At 41.8% G+C, this 21,314-nt stretch overlaps 21 non-coding genes across 21 annotated transcripts; all 21 read right to left on the bottom strand.

Moving 5' to 3' along the window:
* Positions 1-13,386: 13,386 nt before the first annotated feature.
* Positions 13,387-13,459, bottom strand: trnav-uac (transfer RNA valine (anticodon UAC)). The gene has a single exon. It is a non-coding gene; the product is annotated as a tRNA-Val (tRNA).
* Positions 13,460-13,585: 126 nt separating this feature from the next.
* On the bottom strand, positions 13,586-13,658 carry trnav-uac (transfer RNA valine (anticodon UAC)). The gene has a single exon. It is a non-coding gene; the product is annotated as a tRNA-Val (tRNA).
* A 126-nt stretch (positions 13,659-13,784) lies between these two features.
* trnav-uac (transfer RNA valine (anticodon UAC)) lies at positions 13,785-13,857 on the bottom strand. Its single transcript has one exon. It is a non-coding gene; the product is annotated as a tRNA-Val (tRNA).
* A 124-nt stretch (positions 13,858-13,981) lies between these two features.
* On the bottom strand, positions 13,982-14,054 carry trnav-cac (transfer RNA valine (anticodon CAC)). The gene has a single exon. It is a non-coding gene; the product is annotated as a tRNA-Val (tRNA).
* Positions 14,055-14,523: 469 nt separating this feature from the next.
* On the bottom strand, positions 14,524-14,596 carry trnav-uac (transfer RNA valine (anticodon UAC)). Its single transcript has one exon. It is a non-coding gene; the product is annotated as a tRNA-Val (tRNA).
* A 126-nt stretch (positions 14,597-14,722) lies between these two features.
* trnav-cac (transfer RNA valine (anticodon CAC)) lies at positions 14,723-14,795 on the bottom strand. The gene has a single exon. It is a non-coding gene; the product is annotated as a tRNA-Val (tRNA).
* Positions 14,796-15,461: 666 nt separating this feature from the next.
* On the bottom strand, positions 15,462-15,534 carry trnav-cac (transfer RNA valine (anticodon CAC)). Its single transcript has one exon. It is a non-coding gene; the product is annotated as a tRNA-Val (tRNA).
* A 326-nt stretch (positions 15,535-15,860) lies between these two features.
* trnav-cac (transfer RNA valine (anticodon CAC)) lies at positions 15,861-15,934 on the bottom strand. The gene has a single exon. It is a non-coding gene; the product is annotated as a tRNA-Val (tRNA).
* Positions 15,935-16,060: 126 nt separating this feature from the next.
* trnav-cac (transfer RNA valine (anticodon CAC)) lies at positions 16,061-16,133 on the bottom strand. Its single transcript has one exon. It is a non-coding gene; the product is annotated as a tRNA-Val (tRNA).
* A 126-nt stretch (positions 16,134-16,259) lies between these two features.
* trnav-cac (transfer RNA valine (anticodon CAC)) lies at positions 16,260-16,333 on the bottom strand. Its single transcript has one exon. It is a non-coding gene; the product is annotated as a tRNA-Val (tRNA).
* Positions 16,334-16,459: 126 nt separating this feature from the next.
* trnav-uac (transfer RNA valine (anticodon UAC)) lies at positions 16,460-16,532 on the bottom strand. The gene has a single exon. It is a non-coding gene; the product is annotated as a tRNA-Val (tRNA).
* A 146-nt stretch (positions 16,533-16,678) lies between these two features.
* Positions 16,679-16,751, bottom strand: trnav-uac (transfer RNA valine (anticodon UAC)). The gene has a single exon. It is a non-coding gene; the product is annotated as a tRNA-Val (tRNA).
* An 865-nt stretch (positions 16,752-17,616) lies between these two features.
* Positions 17,617-17,690, bottom strand: trnav-cac (transfer RNA valine (anticodon CAC)). Its single transcript has one exon. It is a non-coding gene; the product is annotated as a tRNA-Val (tRNA).
* A 126-nt stretch (positions 17,691-17,816) lies between these two features.
* Positions 17,817-17,889, bottom strand: trnav-cac (transfer RNA valine (anticodon CAC)). Its single transcript has one exon. It is a non-coding gene; the product is annotated as a tRNA-Val (tRNA).
* A 326-nt stretch (positions 17,890-18,215) lies between these two features.
* trnav-uac (transfer RNA valine (anticodon UAC)) lies at positions 18,216-18,288 on the bottom strand. Its single transcript has one exon. It is a non-coding gene; the product is annotated as a tRNA-Val (tRNA).
* A 942-nt stretch (positions 18,289-19,230) lies between these two features.
* Positions 19,231-19,303, bottom strand: trnav-uac (transfer RNA valine (anticodon UAC)). Its single transcript has one exon. It is a non-coding gene; the product is annotated as a tRNA-Val (tRNA).
* Positions 19,304-19,450: 147 nt separating this feature from the next.
* Positions 19,451-19,523, bottom strand: trnav-uac (transfer RNA valine (anticodon UAC)). Its single transcript has one exon. It is a non-coding gene; the product is annotated as a tRNA-Val (tRNA).
* A 325-nt stretch (positions 19,524-19,848) lies between these two features.
* Positions 19,849-19,921, bottom strand: trnav-uac (transfer RNA valine (anticodon UAC)). Its single transcript has one exon. It is a non-coding gene; the product is annotated as a tRNA-Val (tRNA).
* Positions 19,922-20,388: 467 nt separating this feature from the next.
* trnav-uac (transfer RNA valine (anticodon UAC)) lies at positions 20,389-20,461 on the bottom strand. Its single transcript has one exon. It is a non-coding gene; the product is annotated as a tRNA-Val (tRNA).
* Positions 20,462-20,587: 126 nt separating this feature from the next.
* Positions 20,588-20,660, bottom strand: trnav-cac (transfer RNA valine (anticodon CAC)). Its single transcript has one exon. It is a non-coding gene; the product is annotated as a tRNA-Val (tRNA).
* Positions 20,661-20,787: 127 nt separating this feature from the next.
* On the bottom strand, positions 20,788-20,860 carry trnav-cac (transfer RNA valine (anticodon CAC)). Its single transcript has one exon. It is a non-coding gene; the product is annotated as a tRNA-Val (tRNA).
* Between the last annotated feature and the right edge of the window lie 454 nt (positions 20,861-21,314).

Raw genomic sequence — 21,314 nt, 5'->3', positions numbered from 1 at the left:
AGGAGAGGAGGGGAACCACTGTGATGAACTAGTTTTACAGGAGAGGAGGGGAACCACTGTGATGAACTAGTTTTACAGGAGAGGAGGGGAACCACTGTGATGAACTAGTTTTACAGGAGAGGAGGGGACCCACTGTGATGAACTAGTTTACAGGAGAGGAGGGGAACCACTGTGATGAACTAGTTTTACAGGAGAGGAGGGGCACCACTGTGATGAACTAGTTTTACAGGAGAGGAGGGGACCCTCTGTGATGAACTAGTTTTACAGGAGAGGAGGGGAACCACTGTGATGAACTAGTTTTACAGGAGAGGAGGGGAACCACTGTGATGAACTAGTTTTACAGGAGAGGAGGGGAACCACTGTGATGAACTAGTTTTACAGGAGAGGAGGGGACCCACTGTGATGAACTAGTTTTACAGGAGAGGAGGGGAACCACTGTGATGAACTAGTTTTACAGGAGAGGAGGGGAACCACTGTGATGAACTAGTTTTACAGGAGAGGAGGGGACCCACTGTGATGAACTAGTTTTACAGGAGAGGAGGGGAACCACTGTGATGAACTAGTTTTACAGGAGAGGAGGGGAACCACTGTGATGAACTAGTTTTACAGGAGAGGATGGGAACCACTGTGATGAACTAGTTTTACATGAGAGGAGGGGAACCACTGTGATGAACTAGTTTACAGGAGAGGAGGGGAACCACTGTGATGAACTAGTTTTACAGGAGAGGAGGGGAACCACTGTGATGAACTAGTTTTACAGGAGAGGAGGGGACCCACTGTGATGAACTAGTTTTACAGGAGAGGAGGGGAACCACTGTGATGAACTAGTTTTACAGGAGAGGAGGGGAACCACTGTGATGAACTAGTTTTACAGGAGAGGAGGGGAACCACTGTGCTGAACTAGTTTTACAGGAGAGGAGGGGAACCACTGTGATGAACTAGTTTTACAGGAGAGGAGGGGAACCACTGTGATGAACTAGTTTTACAGGAGAGGAGGGGAACCACTGTGATGAACTAGTTTTACAGGAGAGGAGAGGAACCATTGTGATTAACTAGTTTTACAGGAGAGGAGAGGAACCACTGTGATGAACTAGTTTTACAGGAGAGGAGAGGAACCACTGTGATGAACTAGTTTTACAGGAGAGGAGGGGAACCACTGTGATGAACTAGTTTTACAGGAGAGGAGGGGACCCGCTGTGATGAACTAGTTTTACAGGAGAGGAGGGGACCCACTGTGATTAACTAGTTTTACAGGAGAGGAGAGGAACCACTGTGATTAACTCGTTTTACAGGAGAGGAACCACTGTGATGAACTAGTTTTACAGGAGAGGAGAGGAACCACTGTGATGAACTAGTTTTACAGGAGAGGAGGGGAACCACTGTGATGAACTAGTTTTACAGGAGAGGAGGGGACCCAGTGTGATGAACTAGTTTTACAGGAGAGGAGGGGAACCACTGTGACTAACTCGTTTTACAACAGAGGAGGGGAACCACTGTGATGAACTAGTTTTACAGGAGAGGAGGGGAACCACTGTGATGAACTAGTTTTACAGGAGAGGAGGGGAACCACTGTGATGAACTAGTTTTACAGGAGAGGAGAGGAACCACTGTTATGAACTAGTTTTACAGGAGAGGAGAGGAACCACTGTGATGAACTAGTTTTACAGGAGAGGAGGGGAACCACTGTGATGAACTAGTTTTACAGGAGAGGAGGGGACCCAGTGTGATGAACTAGTTTTACAGGAGAGGAGGGGAACCACTGTGATTAACTAGTTTTACAGGAGAGGAGGGGACCCACTGTGATGAACTAGTTTTACAGGAGAGGAGGGGAACCACTGTGCTGAACTAGTTTTACAGGAGAGGAGGGGAACCACTGTGATGAACTAGTTTTACAGGAGACGAGGGGAACCACTGTGCTGAACTAGTTTTACAGGAGAGGAGGGGAACCACTGTGATGAACTAGTTTTACAGGAGAGGAGGGGAAACACTGTGATGAACTAGTTTTACAGGAGAGGAGGGGAACCACTGTGATGAACTAGTTTTACAGGAGAGGAGGGGACCCACTGTGATGAACTAGTTTTACAGGAGAGGAGGGGAAACACTGTGATGAACTAGTTTTACAGGAGAGGAGGGGAACCACTGTGATGAACTAGTTTACAGGAGAGGAGAGGAACCACTGTGATGAACTAGTTTTACAGGAAAGGAGGGGAACCACTGTGATGAACTAGTTTTACAGGAGAGGAGGGGACCCACTGTGATGAACTAGTTTTAAAGGAGAGGAGGGGACCCGCTGTGATGAACTAGTTTTACAGGAGAGGAGGGGACCCACTGTGATTAACTAGTTTTACAGGAGAGGAGAGGAACCACTGTGATTAACTAGTTTTACAGGAGAGGAGAGGAACCACTGTGATGAACTAGTTTTACAGGAGAGGAGGGGAACCACTGTGATGAACTAGTTTTACAGGAGAGGAGGGGACCCGCTGTGATGAACTAGTTTTACAGGAGAGGAGGGGACCCACTGTGATTAACTAGTTTTACAGGAGAGGAGAGGAACCACTGTGATGAACTAGTTTTACAGGAGAGGAGAGGAAACACTGTGATGAACTAGTTTTACAGGAGAGGAGAGGAACCACTGTGATGAACTAGTTTTACAGGAGAGGAGAGGAACCAGTGTGATGAACTCGTTTTACAGGAGAGGAGGGGAACCACTGTGACTAACTCGTTTTACAAGAGAGGAGGGGAACCACTGTGATGAACTAGTTTTACAGGAGAGGAGGGGAACCACTGTGATGAACTAGTTTTACAGGAGAGGAGGGGAACCACTCTGATGAACTAGTTTTACAGGAGAGGAGGGGAACCACTGTGATGAACTAGTTTTACAGGAGAGGAGAGGAACCACTGTGATGAACTAGTTTTACAGGAGAGGAGGGGAACCACTGTGATGAACTAGTTTTACAGGAGAGGAGGGGACCCGCTGTGATGAATTAGTTTTACAGGAGAGGAGGGGACCCAGTGTGATGAACTAGTTTTACAGGAGAGGAGGGGAACCACTGTGACTAACTCGTTTTACAAGAGAGGAGGGGAACCACTGTGATGAACTAGTTTTACAGGAGAGGAGGGGAACCACTGTGATGAACTAGTTTTACAGGAGAGGAGGGGACCCACTGTGATGAACTAGTTTTACAGGAGAGGAGGGGACCCGCTGTGATGAACTAGTTTTACAGGAGAGGAGGGGACCCACTGTGATGAACTAGTTTTACAGGAGAGGAGAGGAACCACTGTGATTAACTAGTTTTACAGGAGAGGAGAGGAACCACTGTGATGAACTAGTTTTACAGGAGAGGAGGGGAACCACTGTGATGAACTAGTTTTACAGGAGAGGAAGGGACCCGCTGTGATGAACTAGTTTTACAGGAGAGGAGGGGACCCACTGTGATTAACTAGTTTTACAGGAGAGGAGAGGAACCACTGTGATTAACTCGTTTTACAGGAGAGGAACCACTGTGATGAACTAGTTTTACAGGAGAGGAGAGGAACCACTGTGATGAACTAGTTTTACAGGAGAGGAGAGGAACCACTGTGATGAACTAGTTTTACAGGAGAGGAGGGGAACCACTGTGATTAACTAGTTTTACAGGAGAGGAGGGAACCCAGTGTGATGAACTAGTTTTACAGGAGAGGAGGGGAACCACTGTGACTAACTCGTTTTACAAGAGAGGAGGGGAACCACTGTGATGAACTAGTTTTACAGGAGAGGAGGGGAACCACTGTGATGAACTAGTTTTACAGGAGAGGAGGGGAACCACTGTGATGAACTAGTTTTACAGGAGAGGAGGGGACCCACTGTGATGAACTAGTTTTACAGGAGAGGAGGGGAACCACTGTGATGAACTAGTTTTACAGGAGAGGAGGGGAACCACTGTGATGAACTAGTTTTACAGGAGAGGAGGGGAACCACTGTGATGAACTAGTTTTACAGGAGAGGAGGGGACCCACTGTGATGAACTAGTTTACAGGAGAGGAGGGGAACCACTGTGATGAACTAGTTTTACAGGAGAGGAGGGGCACCACTGTGATGAACTAGTTTTACAGGAGAGGAGGGGACCCTCTGTGATGAACTAGTTTTACAGGAGAGGAGGGGAACCACTGTGATGAACTAGTTTTACAGGAGAGGAGGGGAACCACTGTGATGAACTAGTTTTACAGGAGAGGAGGGGAACCACTGTGATGAACTAGTTTTACAGGAGAGGAGGGGACCCACTGTGATGAACTAGTTTTACAGGAGAGGAGGGGAACCACTGTGATGAACTAGTTTTACAGGAGAGGAGGGGAACCACTGTGATGAACTAGTTTTACAGGAGAGGAGGGGACCCACTGTGATGAACTAGTTTTACAGGAGAGGAGGGGAACCACTGTGATGAACTAGTTTTACAGGAGAGGAGGGGAACCACTGTGATGAACTAGTTTTACAGGAGAGGATGGGAACCACTGTGATGAACTAGTTTTACATGAGAGGAGGGGAACCACTGTGATGAACTAGTTTACAGGAGAGGAGGGGAACCACTGTGATGAACTAGTTTTACAGGAGAGGAGGGGAACCACTGTGATGAACTAGTTTTACAGGAGAGGAGGGGACCCACTGTGATGAACTAGTTTTACAGGAGAGGAGGGGAACCACTGTGATGAACTAGTTTTACAGGAGAGGAGGGGAACCACTGTGATGAACTAGTTTTACAGGAGAGGAGGGGAACCACTGTGCTGAACTAGTTTTACAGGAGAGGAGGGGAACCACTGTGATGAACTAGTTTTACAGGAGAGGAGGGGAACCACTGTGATGAACTAGTTTTACAGGAGAGGAGGGGAACCACTGTGATGAACTAGTTTTACAGGAGAGGAGAGGAACCATTGTGATTAACTAGTTTTACAGGAGAGGAGAGGAACCACTGTGATGAACTAGTTTTACAGGAGAGGAGAGGAACCACTGTGATGAACTAGTTTTACAGGAGAGGAGGGGAACCACTGTGATGAACTAGTTTTACAGGAGAGGAGGGGACCCGCTGTGATGAACTAGTTTTACAGGAGAGGAGGGGACCCACTGTGATTAACTAGTTTTACAGGAGAGGAGAGGAACCACTGTGATTAACTCGTTTTACAGGAGAGGAACCACTGTGATGAACTAGTTTTACAGGAGAGGAGAGGAACCACTGTGATGAACTAGTTTTACAGGAGAGGAGGGGAACCACTGTGATGAACTAGTTTTACAGGAGAGGAGGGGACCCAGTGTGATGAACTAGTTTTACAGGAGAGGAGGGGAACCACTGTGACTAACTCGTTTTACAACAGAGGAGGGGAACCACTGTGATGAACTAGTTTTACAGGAGAGGAGGGGAACCACTGTGATGAACTAGTTTTACAGGAGAGGAGGGGAACCACTGTGATGAACTAGTTTTACAGGAGAGGAGGGGAACTACTGTGATGAACTAGTTTTACAGGAGAGGAGGGGAACCAATGTGATGAACTAGTTTTACAGGAGAGGAGGGGAACCACTGTGATGAACTAGTTTTACAGGAGAGGAGGGGAACCACTGTGATGAACTAGTTTTACAGGAGAGGAGGGGACCCACTGTGATGAACTAGTTTACAGGAGAGGAGGGGAACCACTGTGATGAACTAGTTTTACAGGAGAGGAGGGGAACCACTGTGATGAACTAGGTTTACAGGAGAGGAGGGGACCCACTGTGATTAACTAGTTTTACAGGAGAGGAGAGGAACCACTGTGATTAACTCGTTTTACAGGAGAGGAACCACTGTGATGAACTAGTTTTACAGGAGAGGAGAGGAACCACTGTGATGAACTAGTTTTACAGGAGAGGAGGGGAACCACTGTGATGAACTAGTTTTACAGGAGAGGAGGGGACCCAGTGTGATGAACTAGTTTTACAGGAGAGGAGGGGAACCACTGTGACTAACTCGTTTTACAACAGAGGAGGGGAACCACTGTGATGAACTAGTTTTACAGGAGAGGAGGGGAACCACTGTGATGAACTAGTTTTACAGGAGAGGAGGGGAACCACTGTGATGAACTAGTTTTACAGGAGAGGAGGGGAACTACTGTGATGAACTAGTTTTACAGGAGAGGAGGGGAACCAATGTGATGAACTAGTTTTACAGGAGAGGAGGGGAACCACTGTGATGAACTAGTTTTACAGGAGAGGAGGGGAACCACTGTGATGAACTAGTTTTACAGGAGAGAAGGGGACCCACTGTGATGAACTAGTTTACAGGAGAGGAGGGGAACCACTGTGATGAACTAGTTTTACAGGAGAGGAGGGGAACCACTGTGATGAACTAGTTTTACAGGAGAGGAGGGGAACCACTGTGATGAACTAGTTTTACAGGATAGGAGGGGACCCACTGTGATCAACTAGTTTTACAGGAGAGGAGGGGAACCATTGTGATGAACTAGTTTTACAGGAGAGGAGGGGAACCACTGTGATGAACTAGTTTTACTGGAGAGGAGTGGAACCACTGTGATGAACTAGTTTTACAGGAGAGGAGAGGAACCACTGTGATTAACTAGTTTTACAGGAGAGGAGAGGAACCACTGTGATGAACTAGTTTTACAGGAGAGGAGGGGATCCACTGTGATTAACTGAGGGCCTCTAAAGGACAAGGCATCTATATCCTGAGAGATGGAGAGGAGGGGAACCACTGTGATTAACTTCTTGCGACTACAGGGGGGGCTGTTTTCTCATTAGCATAATTGCATTACAGACTAAACGGCTTCCTACAAAATTCTTGATCGTACAATATGCATATTATTATTATTATTGGATAGAAAACAGTCTCTAGTTTCTATAGGCGTTGGAATTTTGTCTCTGAGTGGAACAGAACTCATTCTACAGCAATTTCCCTGACATGGAGTCAGATTTCACTCATTTTGGCCCCTGATCTGGAGTCAGTTTTAAGGCCACTGTTATTGCTATGAGCATACAGACACGGCTTACGTCTTCCCCTGGATGCCTTTACGTGATGACGATTTGAATGGTATCGATTGCCCAATCACAGCCACTCTAAAACAAAAACACGTGTAGGTAGGAACTCTTTCCCAGATGCGTCATGCGTGCGGAGGACACCGAACGGCTCTTTTTCCAAGCATTAGTGTAGCCAGTTATATTTTTCCGGTCATGTTTCTACTCGTTATAGGAGTTAAAAACATCATAAGGTAGTTAATTTAAACCGTTTCATAGCAATTTACATCCGTTTAGTGCGATTTTGAGGCATTGCTTTGTTGTGCACTTTGACGCGCTGGGCACATTTCGGGCTCCCGGTCGTACGTTAGTGGGCATTTCAACGGACAAGTGGACATCTTTCGACCAAAAGAAGATTAGACCCAAGAAAGAATTCTTTTCCCAAGATTCTGATGGAAGAACAGCTCACAGTAAGAACAATTTATGATGATAAATCGTGTTTCTGTCGATAAATGTTAAACGTTTATGTCGCCATCTTGTTTGCTATGGCTTCGCTTGGCGCAACCTGTATTGAAAAGTAAGGATAATTTAAAAAATGTAAATCAGCGATTGCATTAAGAACTAATTTGTCTTTCGATTCCTGTCAACCCTGTATTTTTTAGTCAAGTATATGATTAGCTATTGATTAACCTGTTAAAGCTGGGGGCGCTGTTGTCACTATTTATGGTAATCGTGTAATTTTTGAAACGGCTTCCTACAAAATTCTTGATCGTACAATATGCATATTATTATTATTATTGGATAGAAAACAGTCTATAGTTTCTATAGGAGTTGGAATTTTGTCTCTAAGGGGAACAGAACCCATTCTACAGCAATTTCCCTGACATGGAGTCAGATTTCAGAAATTTTGGCCACTGTTCTGGAGTCAGTTTTAAAGCCAATGTTATTCCTATGAGTATACGGACACTGCTTACGTCTTCCCCTGGATGCCTTTACGTGGTGACGATTTGAATGGGGTCGATTGCGCAATCACAGGCACTATAAATTAAAAAACCCTGTAGCTAGTCACTCTTTTGGAGCTGCGTCATGCGCGTGGAGGACACCGACCCGCACCTGTTCCAAGCATTAGTGTTGGGAGTAATCTTTCTCCGGTCATGTTAAGACTCGTTATAGGAGTTAAAAACATCATAAGGTAGTTAATTTAAAGCGTTTTATAGCAATTTATATCCGTTTAGTGAGATTTTGGGACATTTATTTCTGAGACGCTGTGAATCTCTGGGCACGCTTCCAGTTCATCCCGAACGCAGTTGGCATTTCCACATGGCAAGAGGACAGCTTTCCACCAAAAGACGATTAGACCCAAGAAAGGATCCTTTGCCCAAGATACTGATGGAAGAACAGCTCAAAGTAGGAAATTTTTATTATGATAAATCGTGTTTCTGTCGAAAAATGTTAGTGGCTTAGGACGCCATGTTTTTTGACATGGCTTCGCTTGGCGCAAACTGTATTGAAAAGTAAGGATAATTTAAAAAATGTAATTCCGCGATTGTATTAAGAATTAAATTGTCTATCAATCGCTGTCCACCCTATATTTTTTAGTCACGTTTATGAGTATTTATGTATACGAGTAGATCACTGTCTAATATGGCGCATGGACATTTTCTCACCAGCTGGGCTACATTTCTCATTGTCTAACCATGATTTTGGTGGCTAAATATGCACATTTTCGAACAAACTGTATATGTATGTTGTAATGTGATGTTACAGGGGTGTCATCTGAAGAATTCTGAGAAGGTTAGTGAAAAAAATAATATATTTTGGCGATGTTTACGTTATCGCTCACTTTGGCTAGAATCAATGCTGGGGTAATGTTTGCACATGTGCTATGCTAATATAACGATTTATTGTGTTTTCGCTGTAAGACACTTAGAAAATCTGAAATATTGTCTGTATTCACAGGATCTGTGTCTTTCGATTAGTGTATGCTGTGTATTTTTACGAAATGTTTGATGATTAGTAGTTAGGTAAACACGTTGCTCATTGTAATTATTCTAGTCCATTTGTGACGGTGGGTGCAAATGTAAACTATGCCAGCTACCTGAAATATGCACATTTTTCTAACAAAACCTATCCCATACCATAAATATGTTATCAGACTGTCATCTGATGAGTTTTTTTCTTGGTTAGGGGCTATAAATATCTTAGTTTAGCCGAATTGGTGATAGCTACTGGTGTTGGTGGACAAATAAAAGATGGTGGATTATGCTAATGGGTTTTTAGGTAATAGATTTACATCTTTACATATTGTGTCTTCCCTGTAAAACATTTTAAAAATCGGACATGTTGGCTGGATTCACAAGATCTGTGTCTTTCATTAGCTGTATTGGACTTTAATGTGTGAAAGTTAAATATTTAAAAAAAATATTTTTTTTGAATTTCGCGCTCTGCCTTTTCAGTGGAATGTGGGGGGGGTGTGCCGCTAGCGGCACCCTCATCCTAGACAGGTTAAACTAGATCACTCAAAGATGACGACCGACTTTACCAGGCTTGTTTTGCTACTATTTTCATTGTATAACCACGTTTTTTTATGGCTAAATATGCACATTTTCGAACAAACTGTATATGTATGTTGTAATATGATGTTACAGGAGTGTCATCTGAAGGATTCTGAGAAGGTTAGTGAAAAAATTAATATATTTTGCGATGATATGATATCGCTCTCTTTGGCTAGTGCTCGGGTAACGTTTGCGTATGTGGTATGCTAATATAACGATTTATTGTGTTTTCGCCGTAAAACACTTAGAAAATCTGAAATGTTGTCTGAATTCACAAGATCTGTGTCTGTCCATTGCTATGTGCTGTGTATTTTTAAGAAATGTTTTATGATGAGTAAATTGGTAATACACGTTGCTGTCTGTAGTAATTCTAGGAGCTTTGGTGAGATTTGTGATGCTGGCTGCAATGGCAAACTATGATTTATACCTGAAATATGCACATTTTTCAAACAAAACCTATCCTATACCATAAATATGTTATCAGACTGTCATCTGATGAGTTTTTTTCTTGGTTAGTGGCTATCAATATCTTAGTTTAGCCGAATTGGTGATAGCTACTGGTGTTGAGAGAAAATGGTGGACAAGAAAAATGTTGATTTTTGCTAACGTGTTTAGCTAATAGATTTACATATTGTGTCTTCCCTGTAAAACATTTAAAAAATCTGAAATGGTGGCTTTATTCACAGGATCTGTATCTTTCATTAGGTGTCTTGGACTTGTGATTTAATGATATTTAGATGCTACTATTTAATTGTGACACTATGCTAGCGATGCTAATCAGTGTGGGGAGGGGGGGGGGGGTGGGGGGTGCTCCCGGACCCGGGGTAGGTGCTCGTTAGAGGTTAACTGAGTGCCTCTAAAGGACAAGGCATCTATATCCTGAGAGATGGAGAGGAGGGGAACCACTGGGATTAACTGAGTGCCTCATCAGAACAAGGCATCTATATCCTGAGAGATGGAGAGGAGGGGAACCACTGTGATTAACTGAGTGCCTCTAAAGAACAAGGCATCTATATCCTGAGAGATGGAGAGGAGGGGAACCACTGGGATTAACTGAGTGCCTCTAAAGGACAAGGCATCTATATCCTGAGAGATGGAGAGGAGGGGAACCACTGTGATTAACTGAGTGTCTCATCAGAACAAGGCATCTATATCCTGAGAGATGGAGAGGAGGGGAACCACTGTGATTAACTGAGTGCCTCTAAAGGACAAGGCATCTATATCCTGAGAGATGGAGAGGAGGGGAACCACTGTGATTAACTGAGTGCCTCATGAGAACAAGGCATCTATATCCTGAGAGATGGAGAGGAGGGGAACCACTGTGATTAACTGAGTGCCTCTAAAGGACAAGGCATCTATATCCTGAGAGATGGAGAGGAGCGGAACCACTGTGATTAACTGAGTGCCTCTAAAGGACAAGGCATCTATATCCTGAGAGATGGAGAGGAGGGGAACCACTGTGATTAACTGAGTGCCTCTAAAGGACAAGGCATCTATATCCTGAGAGATGGAGAGGAGGGGAACCACTGGGATTAACTGAGTGCCTCTAAAGGACAAGACATCTATATCCTGAGAGATGGAGAGGAGGGGAACCACTGTGATTAACTGAGTGCCTCTAAAGGACAAGGCATCTATATCCTGAGAGATGGAGAGGAGGGGAACCACTGGGATTAACTGAGTGCCTCATGAGAACAAGGCATCTATATCCTGAGAGATGAGAGGAGGGGAACCACTGTGATTAACTGAGTACCTCTAAAGGACAAGGCATCTATATCCTGAGAGATGGAGAGGAGGGGAACCACTGTGATTAACTGAGTGCTTCTAAAGGACAAGGCATCTATATTCTGAGAGATGGAGAGGAGGGGCACCACTGTGATTAACTGAGTGCCTCATGAGAACAAGACATCTATATCCTGAGAGATGGAGAGGAGGGGAACCACTGGGATTAACTGAGTGCCTCATGAGAACAAGACATCTATATCCTGAGAGATGGAGAGGAGGGGAACCACTGGGATTAACTGAGTGCCTCATGAGAACAAGGCATCTATATCCTGAGAGATGGAGAGGAGGGGAACCACTGGGATTAACTGAGTGCCTCTAAAAGACAAGGCATCTATATCCTGAGAGATGGAGAGGAGGGGAACCACTGTGATTAACTGAGTGCCTCTAAAGGACAAGGCATCTATATCCTGAGAGATGGAGAGGAGGGGAACCACTGGGATTAACTGAGTGCCTCATGAGAACAAGGCATCTATATCCTGAGAGATGAGAGGAGGGGAACCACTGTGATTAACTGAGTACCTCTAAAGGACAAGGCATCTATATCCTGAGAGATGGAGAGGAGGGGAACCACTGTGATTAACTGAGTGCCTCTAAAGGACAAGGCATCTATATTCTGAGAGATGGAGAGGAGGGGCACCACTGTGATTAACTGAGTGCCTCATGAGAACAAGACATCTATATCCTGAGAGATGGAGAGGAGGGGAACCACTGGGATTAACTGAGTGCCTCATGAGAACAAGACATCTATATCCTGAGAGATGGAGAGGAGGGGAACCACTGGGATTAACTGAGTGCCTCATGAGAACAAGGCATCTATATCTTGAGAGATGGAGAGGAGGGGAACCACTGGGATTAACTGAGTGCCTCTAAAAGACAAGGCATCTATATCCTGAGAGATGGAGAGGAGGGGAACCACTGTGATTAACTGAGTGCCTCTAAAGGACAAGACATCTATATCCTGAGAGATGGAGAGGAGGGGAACCACTGGGATTAACTGAGTGCCTCTAAAGGACAAGGCATCTATATCCTGAGAGATGGAGAGGAGGGGAACCACTGGGATTAACTGAGTGCCTATAAAGGACAAGGCATCTATATCCTGAGAGATGGAGAGGAGGGGAACCACTGTGATTAACTGAGTGCCTCTAAAGGACAAGGCATCTATATCCTGAGAGATGGAGAGGAGGGGAACCACTGTGATTAACTGAGTGCCTCATGAGAACAAGGCATCTATATCCTGAGAGATGGAGAGGAGGGAACCACTGTGATTAACTGAGTGCCTCTAAAGGACAAGGCATCTATATCCTGAGAGATGGAGAGGAGGGGAACCACTGGGATTAACTGAGTGCCTCATGAGAACAAGGCATCTATATCCTGAGAGATGGAGAGGAGGGGAACCACTGTGATTAACTGAGTGCCTCTAAAGGACAAGGCATCTATATCCTGAGAGATGGAGAGGAGGGGCACCACTGTGATTAACTGAGTGCCTCTAACGGACAAGGCATCTATATCCTGAGAGATGGAGAGGAGGGGAACCACTGTGATTAACTGAGTGCCTCTAAAGGACAAGGCATCCATATCCTGAGAGATGGAGAGGAGGGGAACCACTGTCATTAAGGACTAAACCGAATGTTACTGATATTCACTGCATGTATTTGAATTTCCAAAAAAAGTCATTTATGAATGCAACTATTCTCTGTTATAAAGGAAGTTCTTACTGGAAGTGCAAAAGCGAAGTGCACTGTTGCAACAGGTTTCGAACAGGGGACCTTTCGCGTGTAAAGCGAATGTGATAACTTCTACACTACAGAAACCACTGCATGTGATATTTGCAAGGACTAAACCATATTTTACTGATATTCACTGCATGTATTTGAATTTCCAAAATATTATTATTCTCTGTTATAAATACAGTTCTTACTGAATCTATTGATGAGCACTGTTTCCGCCCGGTTTCGAACCGGGGACCTTTTGCAAGGACTAAACCAAATTTTACTGATAATCACTGCATGTATTTGAATTTCCAAAATATTATTATTCTTTGTTATAAATACAGTTCTTACAGAATGTGTCAAAAAGCACTGTTTCCGCCCGGTTTCGAACCGGGGACCTTTCGCGTGTAAAGCGAACGTGATAACCACCACAATACAGAAACAGATGCATGTGATTTTTGCAAGGACTAAACCAAATTTTACTGATATTCACTGCATGTATTTGAATTTCCAAAATATTATTTTTCTCTGTTATAAATACAGTTCTTACAGAATGTGTCAAAGAGCACTGTTTCCGCCCGGTTTCGAACCGGGGACCTTTCGAGTGTAAAGCGAACGTGATAACCACTACAATACAGAAACAGATGCATGTGATTTTTGCAAGGACTAAACCAAATTGTACTGATATTCACTGCATGTATTTGAATTTCCAAAATGTTATTATTCTGTGTTATAAATACAGTTCTTACTGAATCTATCGATGAGCACTGTTTCCGCCCGGTTTCGAACCGGTGACCTTTCGCGTGTAAAGCGAACGTGATAACCACTACACTACAGAAACTGCTGCATGTAAGTTTTGCGGACTAAACCAAATTTTACTGATATTCACTGCATGTATTTGAATTTCCAAAATACAATTATTCTCTGTTATAAATACAGTTCTTACTGAATGAGTCAAAGAGCACTGTTTCCACCCGGTTTCGAACCGGGGACCTTTCGCGTGTGAAGCGAACGTGATAACCACTACACTACAGAAACTGCTGCATGGGAATTTTGCATTGACTAAACCATATTTTTACTGATATTCAATTCATGTATGTGAATTTCCAAAATATTATTTTTCTCTGTTATAAACACAGTTCTTACTGAATGTGTCAAAGATCGCTGTTTCCACCCGGTTTCGAACCGGGGACATTTTCGCATGTGAAGCAATCGTGATAACCACTACACTAGAGAAACTGCTGCATGTAAGTTTTGCAAGGACTAAACCAAATTTTACTGATATTCACTGCATGTATTTGAATTTCCAAAATATTATTATTCTCTGTTATAAATACAGTTCTTACTGAATCTATTGATGAGCACTGTTTCCGCCCGGTTTCGAACCGGGGACCTTTTGCAAGGACTAAACCAAATTTTACTGATAATCACTGCATGTATTTGAATTTCCAAAATATTATTATTCTTTGTTATAAATACAGTTCTTACAGAATGTGTCAAAGAGCACTGTTTCCGCCCGGTTTCGAACCGGGGACCTTTCGCGTGTAAAGCGAACGTGATAACCACCACAATACAGAAACAGATGCATGTGATTTTTGCAAGGACTAAACCAAATTTTACTGATATTCACTGCATGTATTTGAATTTCCAAAATATTATTTTTCTCTGTTATAAATACAGTTCTTACAGAATGTGTCAAAGAGCACTGTTTCCGCCCGGTTTCGAACCGGGGACCTTACGCGTGTGAAGCGAAAGTGATAACCACTACACTACAGAAACTGCTTCATGGGAATTTTGCAGGGACTAAACCATATTTTTACTGATATTCACTGCATGTATGTGAATTTCTAAAATATTATTATTCTCTGTTATAAATACAGTTCTCACTGAATGTGTCAAAGAGCTCTCTTTCCACCCGGTTTCCACCCGGGGACCTTTCGCGTGTGAAGCGAACGTGATAACAACTACACTACAGAAACTGCTGGATGTAAGTTTTGCAAGGACTAAACCAAATTTTACTGATATTCACTGCATGTATTTGAATTTCCAAAATATTATTATTCTCTGTTATAAATACAGTTCTTACTGAATCTATCGATGAGCACTTTTTCCAACCGGTTTCGAACCGGGGACCTTTCGCATGTGAAGCGATCTTGATAACAACTACACTAGAGAAACTGCTGCATGTAAGTTTTGCAAGGAGAAAACCAAACTTTACTGATATTCACTGCATGTATTTGAATTTCCAAAATATTATTATTCTCTGTTATAAATACAGTTCTCACTGGATGTGTCGAAGAGCACTGTTTCCGCCCGGTTTCGAACCGGGGACCTTTTGCAAGGACTAAACTAAATTTTATGATATTCACTGCATGTATTTGAATTTCCAAAATATTATTATTCTCTGTTATAACTACAGTTCTTACAAAATGTGTCAAAGAGCACTGTTTCCACCCGGTTTCGAACCGGGGACCTTTCGCGTGTGAAGCGAACCTAATAACCACTACACTACAGAAACTGCTGCATGAGAATTTTGCAAGGACTAAACCATATTTTACTGATATTCACTGCATGTATTTGAATTTCCAAAATATTATTTTTCTCTGTTATAAATACAGTTCTTACTGAATGTGTCAAAGAGCACTGTTTACCACCCTGTTTCGAACCGGGGACCTTTCGCGTGTGAAGCAAACGTGATAACCACTACACTACAGAAACTTCTGCATGTAAGTTTTGCAAGGACTAAAACAAATTTTACTGATATTCACTGCATGTATTTGAATATCCAAAATATTATTATTCTCTGTTATAAATACAGTTCTTACTGAATGTGTCAAAGAGCACTGTATACCACCCGGTTTCGAACCGGGGACCTTTCGCGTGTGAAGCGAACGTGATAACCACTACACTACAGAAACTGCTGCATGCAAGTTTTGCAAGGACTAAACCAAATTTTACTGATATTCACTGCATGTATTTGAATTTCCAAAATATTATTAGTCTCTGTTATAACTACAGTTCTTACAGAATGTGTCAAAGAGCACTGTTTCCACCCGGTTTCGAACTGGGGACCTTTCGCGTGTGAAGCGAACGTGATAACCACTACACTACAGAAACTGCTGCATAAGAATTTTGCAAGGACTAAACCATATTTTACTGATATTCACTGCATGTATTTGAATTTCCAAAATATTATTATTCTCTGTTATAAATACAGTTCTTACTGAATGTGTCAAAGAGCACTGTTTACCACCCGGTTTCGAACCGGGGACCTTTCGCGTGTGAAGCGAACGTGATAACCACTACACTAGAGAAACTTCTGCATGTAAGTTTTGCAAGGACTAAACCAAATTTTACTGATATTCACTGCATGTATTTGAATTTCCAAAATATTATTATTCTCTGTTATAAAGACAGTTCTTACTGGATGTGTCAAAGAGCACTGTTTCCGCCCGGTTTCGAACCGGGGACCTTTCGCGTGTAAAGCGAACGTGATAACCACTACAATACAGAAACTGCTGCATGTGATTTTTGCAAGGACTGAACCAAATTTTACTGATATTCACTGCATGTATTTGAATTTCCAAAAAAGTCATTTATGAAAGCAATTATTCTCTGTCATAAATGAAGTTCTTACTGGATGTGTCAAAAGCGATGAGCACTGTTTCCACTCGGTTTCGAACCGGGGACCTTTCGCGTGTAAAGCGAACGTGATAACCACTACAATACAGAAACTGCTGCAAGTGATTTTTGCAAGGACTTAACAAAATTTTACTGATATTCACTCCATGTATTTGAATTTCCAAAATATTGTTATTCTCTGTTATAGATACAGTTCTTACTGAATTTGTCAAAGATCACTGTTTCTGCCCGGTTTCGAACCGGGGACCTATCGCATGTGAAGCTATCGTGATAACCACTACACTAGAGAAACTGCTGCATGTAAGTTTTGCAAGGACTAAACCAAATTTTACTGATATTCACTGCATGTATTTGAATTTCCAAAATATTATTATTCTCTGTTATAAATACAGTTCTTACTGAATCTATCGATGAGCACTTTTTCCAACCGGTTTCGAACCAAGGGACCTTTCGCATGTGAAGCGATCTTGATAACAACTACACTAGAGAAACTGCTGCATGTAAGTTTTGCAAGGAGAAAACCAAACTTTACTGATATTCACTGCATGTATTTGAATTTCCAAAATATTATTATTCTCTGTTATAAATACAGTTCTCACTGGATGTGTCGAAGAGCACTGTTTCCGCCCGGTTTCGAACCGGGGACCTTTTGCAAGGACTAAACCAAATTTTATGATATTCACTGCATGTATTTGAATTTCCAAAATATTATTATTCTCTGTTATAACTACAGTTCTTACAAAATGTGTCAAAGAGCACTGTTTCCACCCAGTTTCGAACCGGGGACCTTTCGCGTGTGAAGCGAACCTAATAACCACTACACTACAGAAACTGCTGCATGAGAATTTTGCAAGGACTAAACCATATTTTACTGATATTCACTGCATGTATTTGAATTTCCAAAATATTATTTTTCTCTGTTATAAATACAGTTCTTACTGAATGTGTCAAAGAGCACTGTATACCACCCGGTTTCGAACCGGGGACCTTTCGCGTGTGAAGCGAACGTGATAACCACTACACTACAGAAACTGCTGCATGTAAGTTTTGCAAGGACTAAACCAAATTTTACTGATATTCACTGCATGTATTTGAATTTCCAAAATATTATTAGTCTCTGTCATAACTACAGTTCTTACAGAATGTGTCAAAGAGCACTGTTTCCACCCGGTTTCGAACTGAGGACCTTTCGCGTGTGAAGCGAACGTGATAACCACTACACTACAGAAACTGCTGCATAAGAATTTTGCAAGGACTAAACCATATTTTACTGATATTCACTGCATGTATTTGAATTTCCAAAATATTATTATTCTCTGTTATAAATACAGTTCTTACTGAATGTGTCAAAGAGCACTGTTTACCACCCGGTTTCGAAACGGGGACCTTTCGCGTGTGAAGCGAACGTGATAACCACTACACTAGAGAAACTTCTGCATGTAAGTTTTGCAAGGACTAAACCAAATTTTACTGATATTCACTGCATGTATTTGAATTTCCAAAATATTATTATTCTCTGTTATAAAGACAGTTCTTACTGGATGTGTCAAAGAGCACTGTTTCCGCCCGGTTTCGAACCGGGGACCTTTCGCGTGTAAAGCGAACGTGATAACCACTACAATACAGAAACTGCTGCATGTGATTTTTGCAAGGACTGAACCAAATTTTACTGATATTCACTGCATGTATTTGAATTTCCAAAAAAGTCATTTATGAAAGCAACTATTCTCTGTTAAAAATGAAGTTCTTACTGGAAGTGTCAAAAGCAAAGTGCACTGTTTGCACCAGGTTACGAACAGGGGAACTTTCGCGTGTAAAGCGAACGTGATAACCACCACACTACAGAAACCAGTGCATGTGATATTTGCAAGGACTAAACCATATTTTACTGATATTCACTGCATGTATTTGAATTTCCAAAATATTATTTTTCTCTGTTATAGATACAGTTCTTACTGAATGTGTCAAAGAGCACTGTTTCTGCCCGGTTTCGAACATGGGGACATTTCACATGTGAAGCGAACGTGATAGCCACTACACTACAGAAACTGCTGCATGTGATTTTTGCAAGGACTAAACCAAATTTTACTGATATTCAGTGCATGTATTTGAATTTCCAAAATATTATTATTCTGTGTTATAATACAGTTCTTACTGAATGTGTCAAATAGCAATGTTTCCACCCGGTTTTGAACCGGGTACCTTTCGCGTGTGAAGCAAACGTGATAACCACTACACTACAGAAAATGCTGCATGTAAGTTTTGAAAGGACTAACCCAAATTTTAGTGATATTCACTGCATGTATTTGAATTTCCAAAATATTATTTTTCTCTGTTATAAATACAGTTCTTACTGAATGTGTCTAAGAGCACTGTTTCCACCCGTTTTCGAACCGGGGACCTTTCAAGTGTAAAGCGAACGTGATAATCACTACACTACAGAAAATGCTGCATGTAAGTTCTGAAAGGACTATCCCAAATTTTACTGATATTCACTGCATATATTTGAATTTCCAAAATATTATTATTCTCTGTTATAAATACAGTTCTCACTGGATGTGTCGAAGAGCACTGTTTCCGCCCGGTTTCGAACCGGGGACCTTTCGCGTGTAAAGCGAACGTGATAACCACTACACTACAGAAACCGCTGCTTGTGATATTTGCAAGGACTAACCCAAATTTTACTGATATTCACTGCATGTATTCGAATTTCCCAAAAAAGTAATTCATGAATGCAACTATTCTCTGTTATAAATGAAGTTCTTACTGGATGTGTCAAAAGTGATGAGAACTATTTCCACCCGGTTTCGAACCGGGGACCTTTCGCATGTAAAGCGAATGTGAAAACCACTACACTACAGAAACCACTGCATGTGATATTTGCAAGGACTAAACCAAATTTTACTGATATTCACTGCATGTATTTGAATTTCCAAAATATTATTATTCTCTGTTATAAATACAGTTCTTACTGAATCTATCGATGAGCACTGTTTCCGCACGTTGTTGAACCGGTGACCTTTCGCGTGTAAAGCGAACGAGATAACCACTACACTACAGAAACTGCTGCATGTAAGTTTTGCAAGGAATCAACCAAATTTTACTGATATTCACTGCATGTATTTGAATTTCCAAAATATTATTATTCTCTGTTATAAATACAGCTCTTACTGAATGTGTCAAAGAGCACTGTTTCCGCCCGGTTTCGAACCGGGGACCTTTCGCGTGTAAAGCGAACGCGATAACCACTACACGACAGAAACAGCTGCATGTGATTTTTGCAAGGACTAAACCAAATTTTACTGATATTCACTGCATGTATTTGAATTTCCAAAATATTATTATTCTATGTTATAAATACAGTTCTTACTAAAGGGGTCAAAGAGCACTGTTTCCACCCGGTTTCGAACCGGGGACCTTTCGCATGTGAAGCTGTCGTGATAACCACTACACTAGAGAAACTGCTGCATGTAAGTTTTGCAAGGACTAAACCAAATTTTACTGATATTCACTGCATGTATTTGAATTTCCAAAATATTATTATTCTCTGTTATAAATACAGTTCTCACTGGATGTGTCGAAGAGCACTGTTTCCGCCCGGTTTCGAACCGGGGACCTTTTGCAAGGACTAAACCAAAATTTACTGATATTCACTGCATGTATTTGAATTTCCAAAATATTATTTTTCTCTGTTATAAATACAGCTCTTACTGAATGTGTCAAAGAGCACTGTTTCCGCCCGGTTTCGAACCGGGGACCTTTCGCGTGTAAAGCGAACGCGATAACCACTACACGACAGAAACTGCTGCATGTGATTTTTGAAAGGACTTAACCAAATTTTACTGATATTCACTGCATGTATTTGAATTTCCAAAATATTATTATTCTATGTTATAAATACAGTTCTTACTAAAGGGGTCAAAGAGCACTGTTTCCACCCGGTTTCGAACCGGGGAGCTTTCGCGTGTGAAGCAAACGTGATAACCACTACACTACAGAAACTGCTGCATGTAAGTTTTGCAAGGACTAAACCAAATTTTACTGATATTCACTGCATGTATTTGAATTTCCAAAAATATTATTATTCTCTGTTATTAATACAGTTCTTACTGAATGTGTCAAAGAGCACTGATTCCACCCGGTTTCGAACCGGGGACCTTTCGCGTGTGAAGCGAACGTGATAACCACTACACTACAGAAACTGCTGCATGTAAGTTTTGCAAGGACTAAACCAAATTTTACTGATATTCACTGCATGTATTTGAATTTCCAAAATATTATTATTCTCTGTTATAAATACAGTTCTCACTGGATGTGTCGAAGAGCACTGTTTCCGCCCGGTTTCAAAAAGGGGACATTTTGCAAGGACTAAACCAAATTTTACTGATATTCACTGCATGTATTTGAATTTCCAAAATATTATTTTTCTCTGTTATGAATACAGTTCTTACTGAATCTATCGAAGTGCACTGTTTCCACACGGTTTCGAACCAGTGACCTTTTGCGTGTGAAGCGAACGTGATAACCACTACACTACAGAAACTGCTGCATGGAACTTTTGCAAGGACTAAACCAAATTTTACTGATATTCACTGCATGTATTTGAATGTCCAAAATATTATTATTCTCTGATATAAATACAGTTCTTACTGAATC

Source organism: Salvelinus fontinalis, chromosome 1 (genome assembly GCF_029448725.1).
Source record: "Salvelinus fontinalis isolate EN_2023a chromosome 1, ASM2944872v1, whole genome shotgun sequence".
Taxonomy (NCBI): domain Eukaryota; kingdom Metazoa; phylum Chordata; class Actinopteri; order Salmoniformes; family Salmonidae; genus Salvelinus; species Salvelinus fontinalis.
The sequence above is the reverse complement of the archived record's forward strand: the minus strand, read 5'-3'. Positions and strand labels throughout refer to the sequence as shown.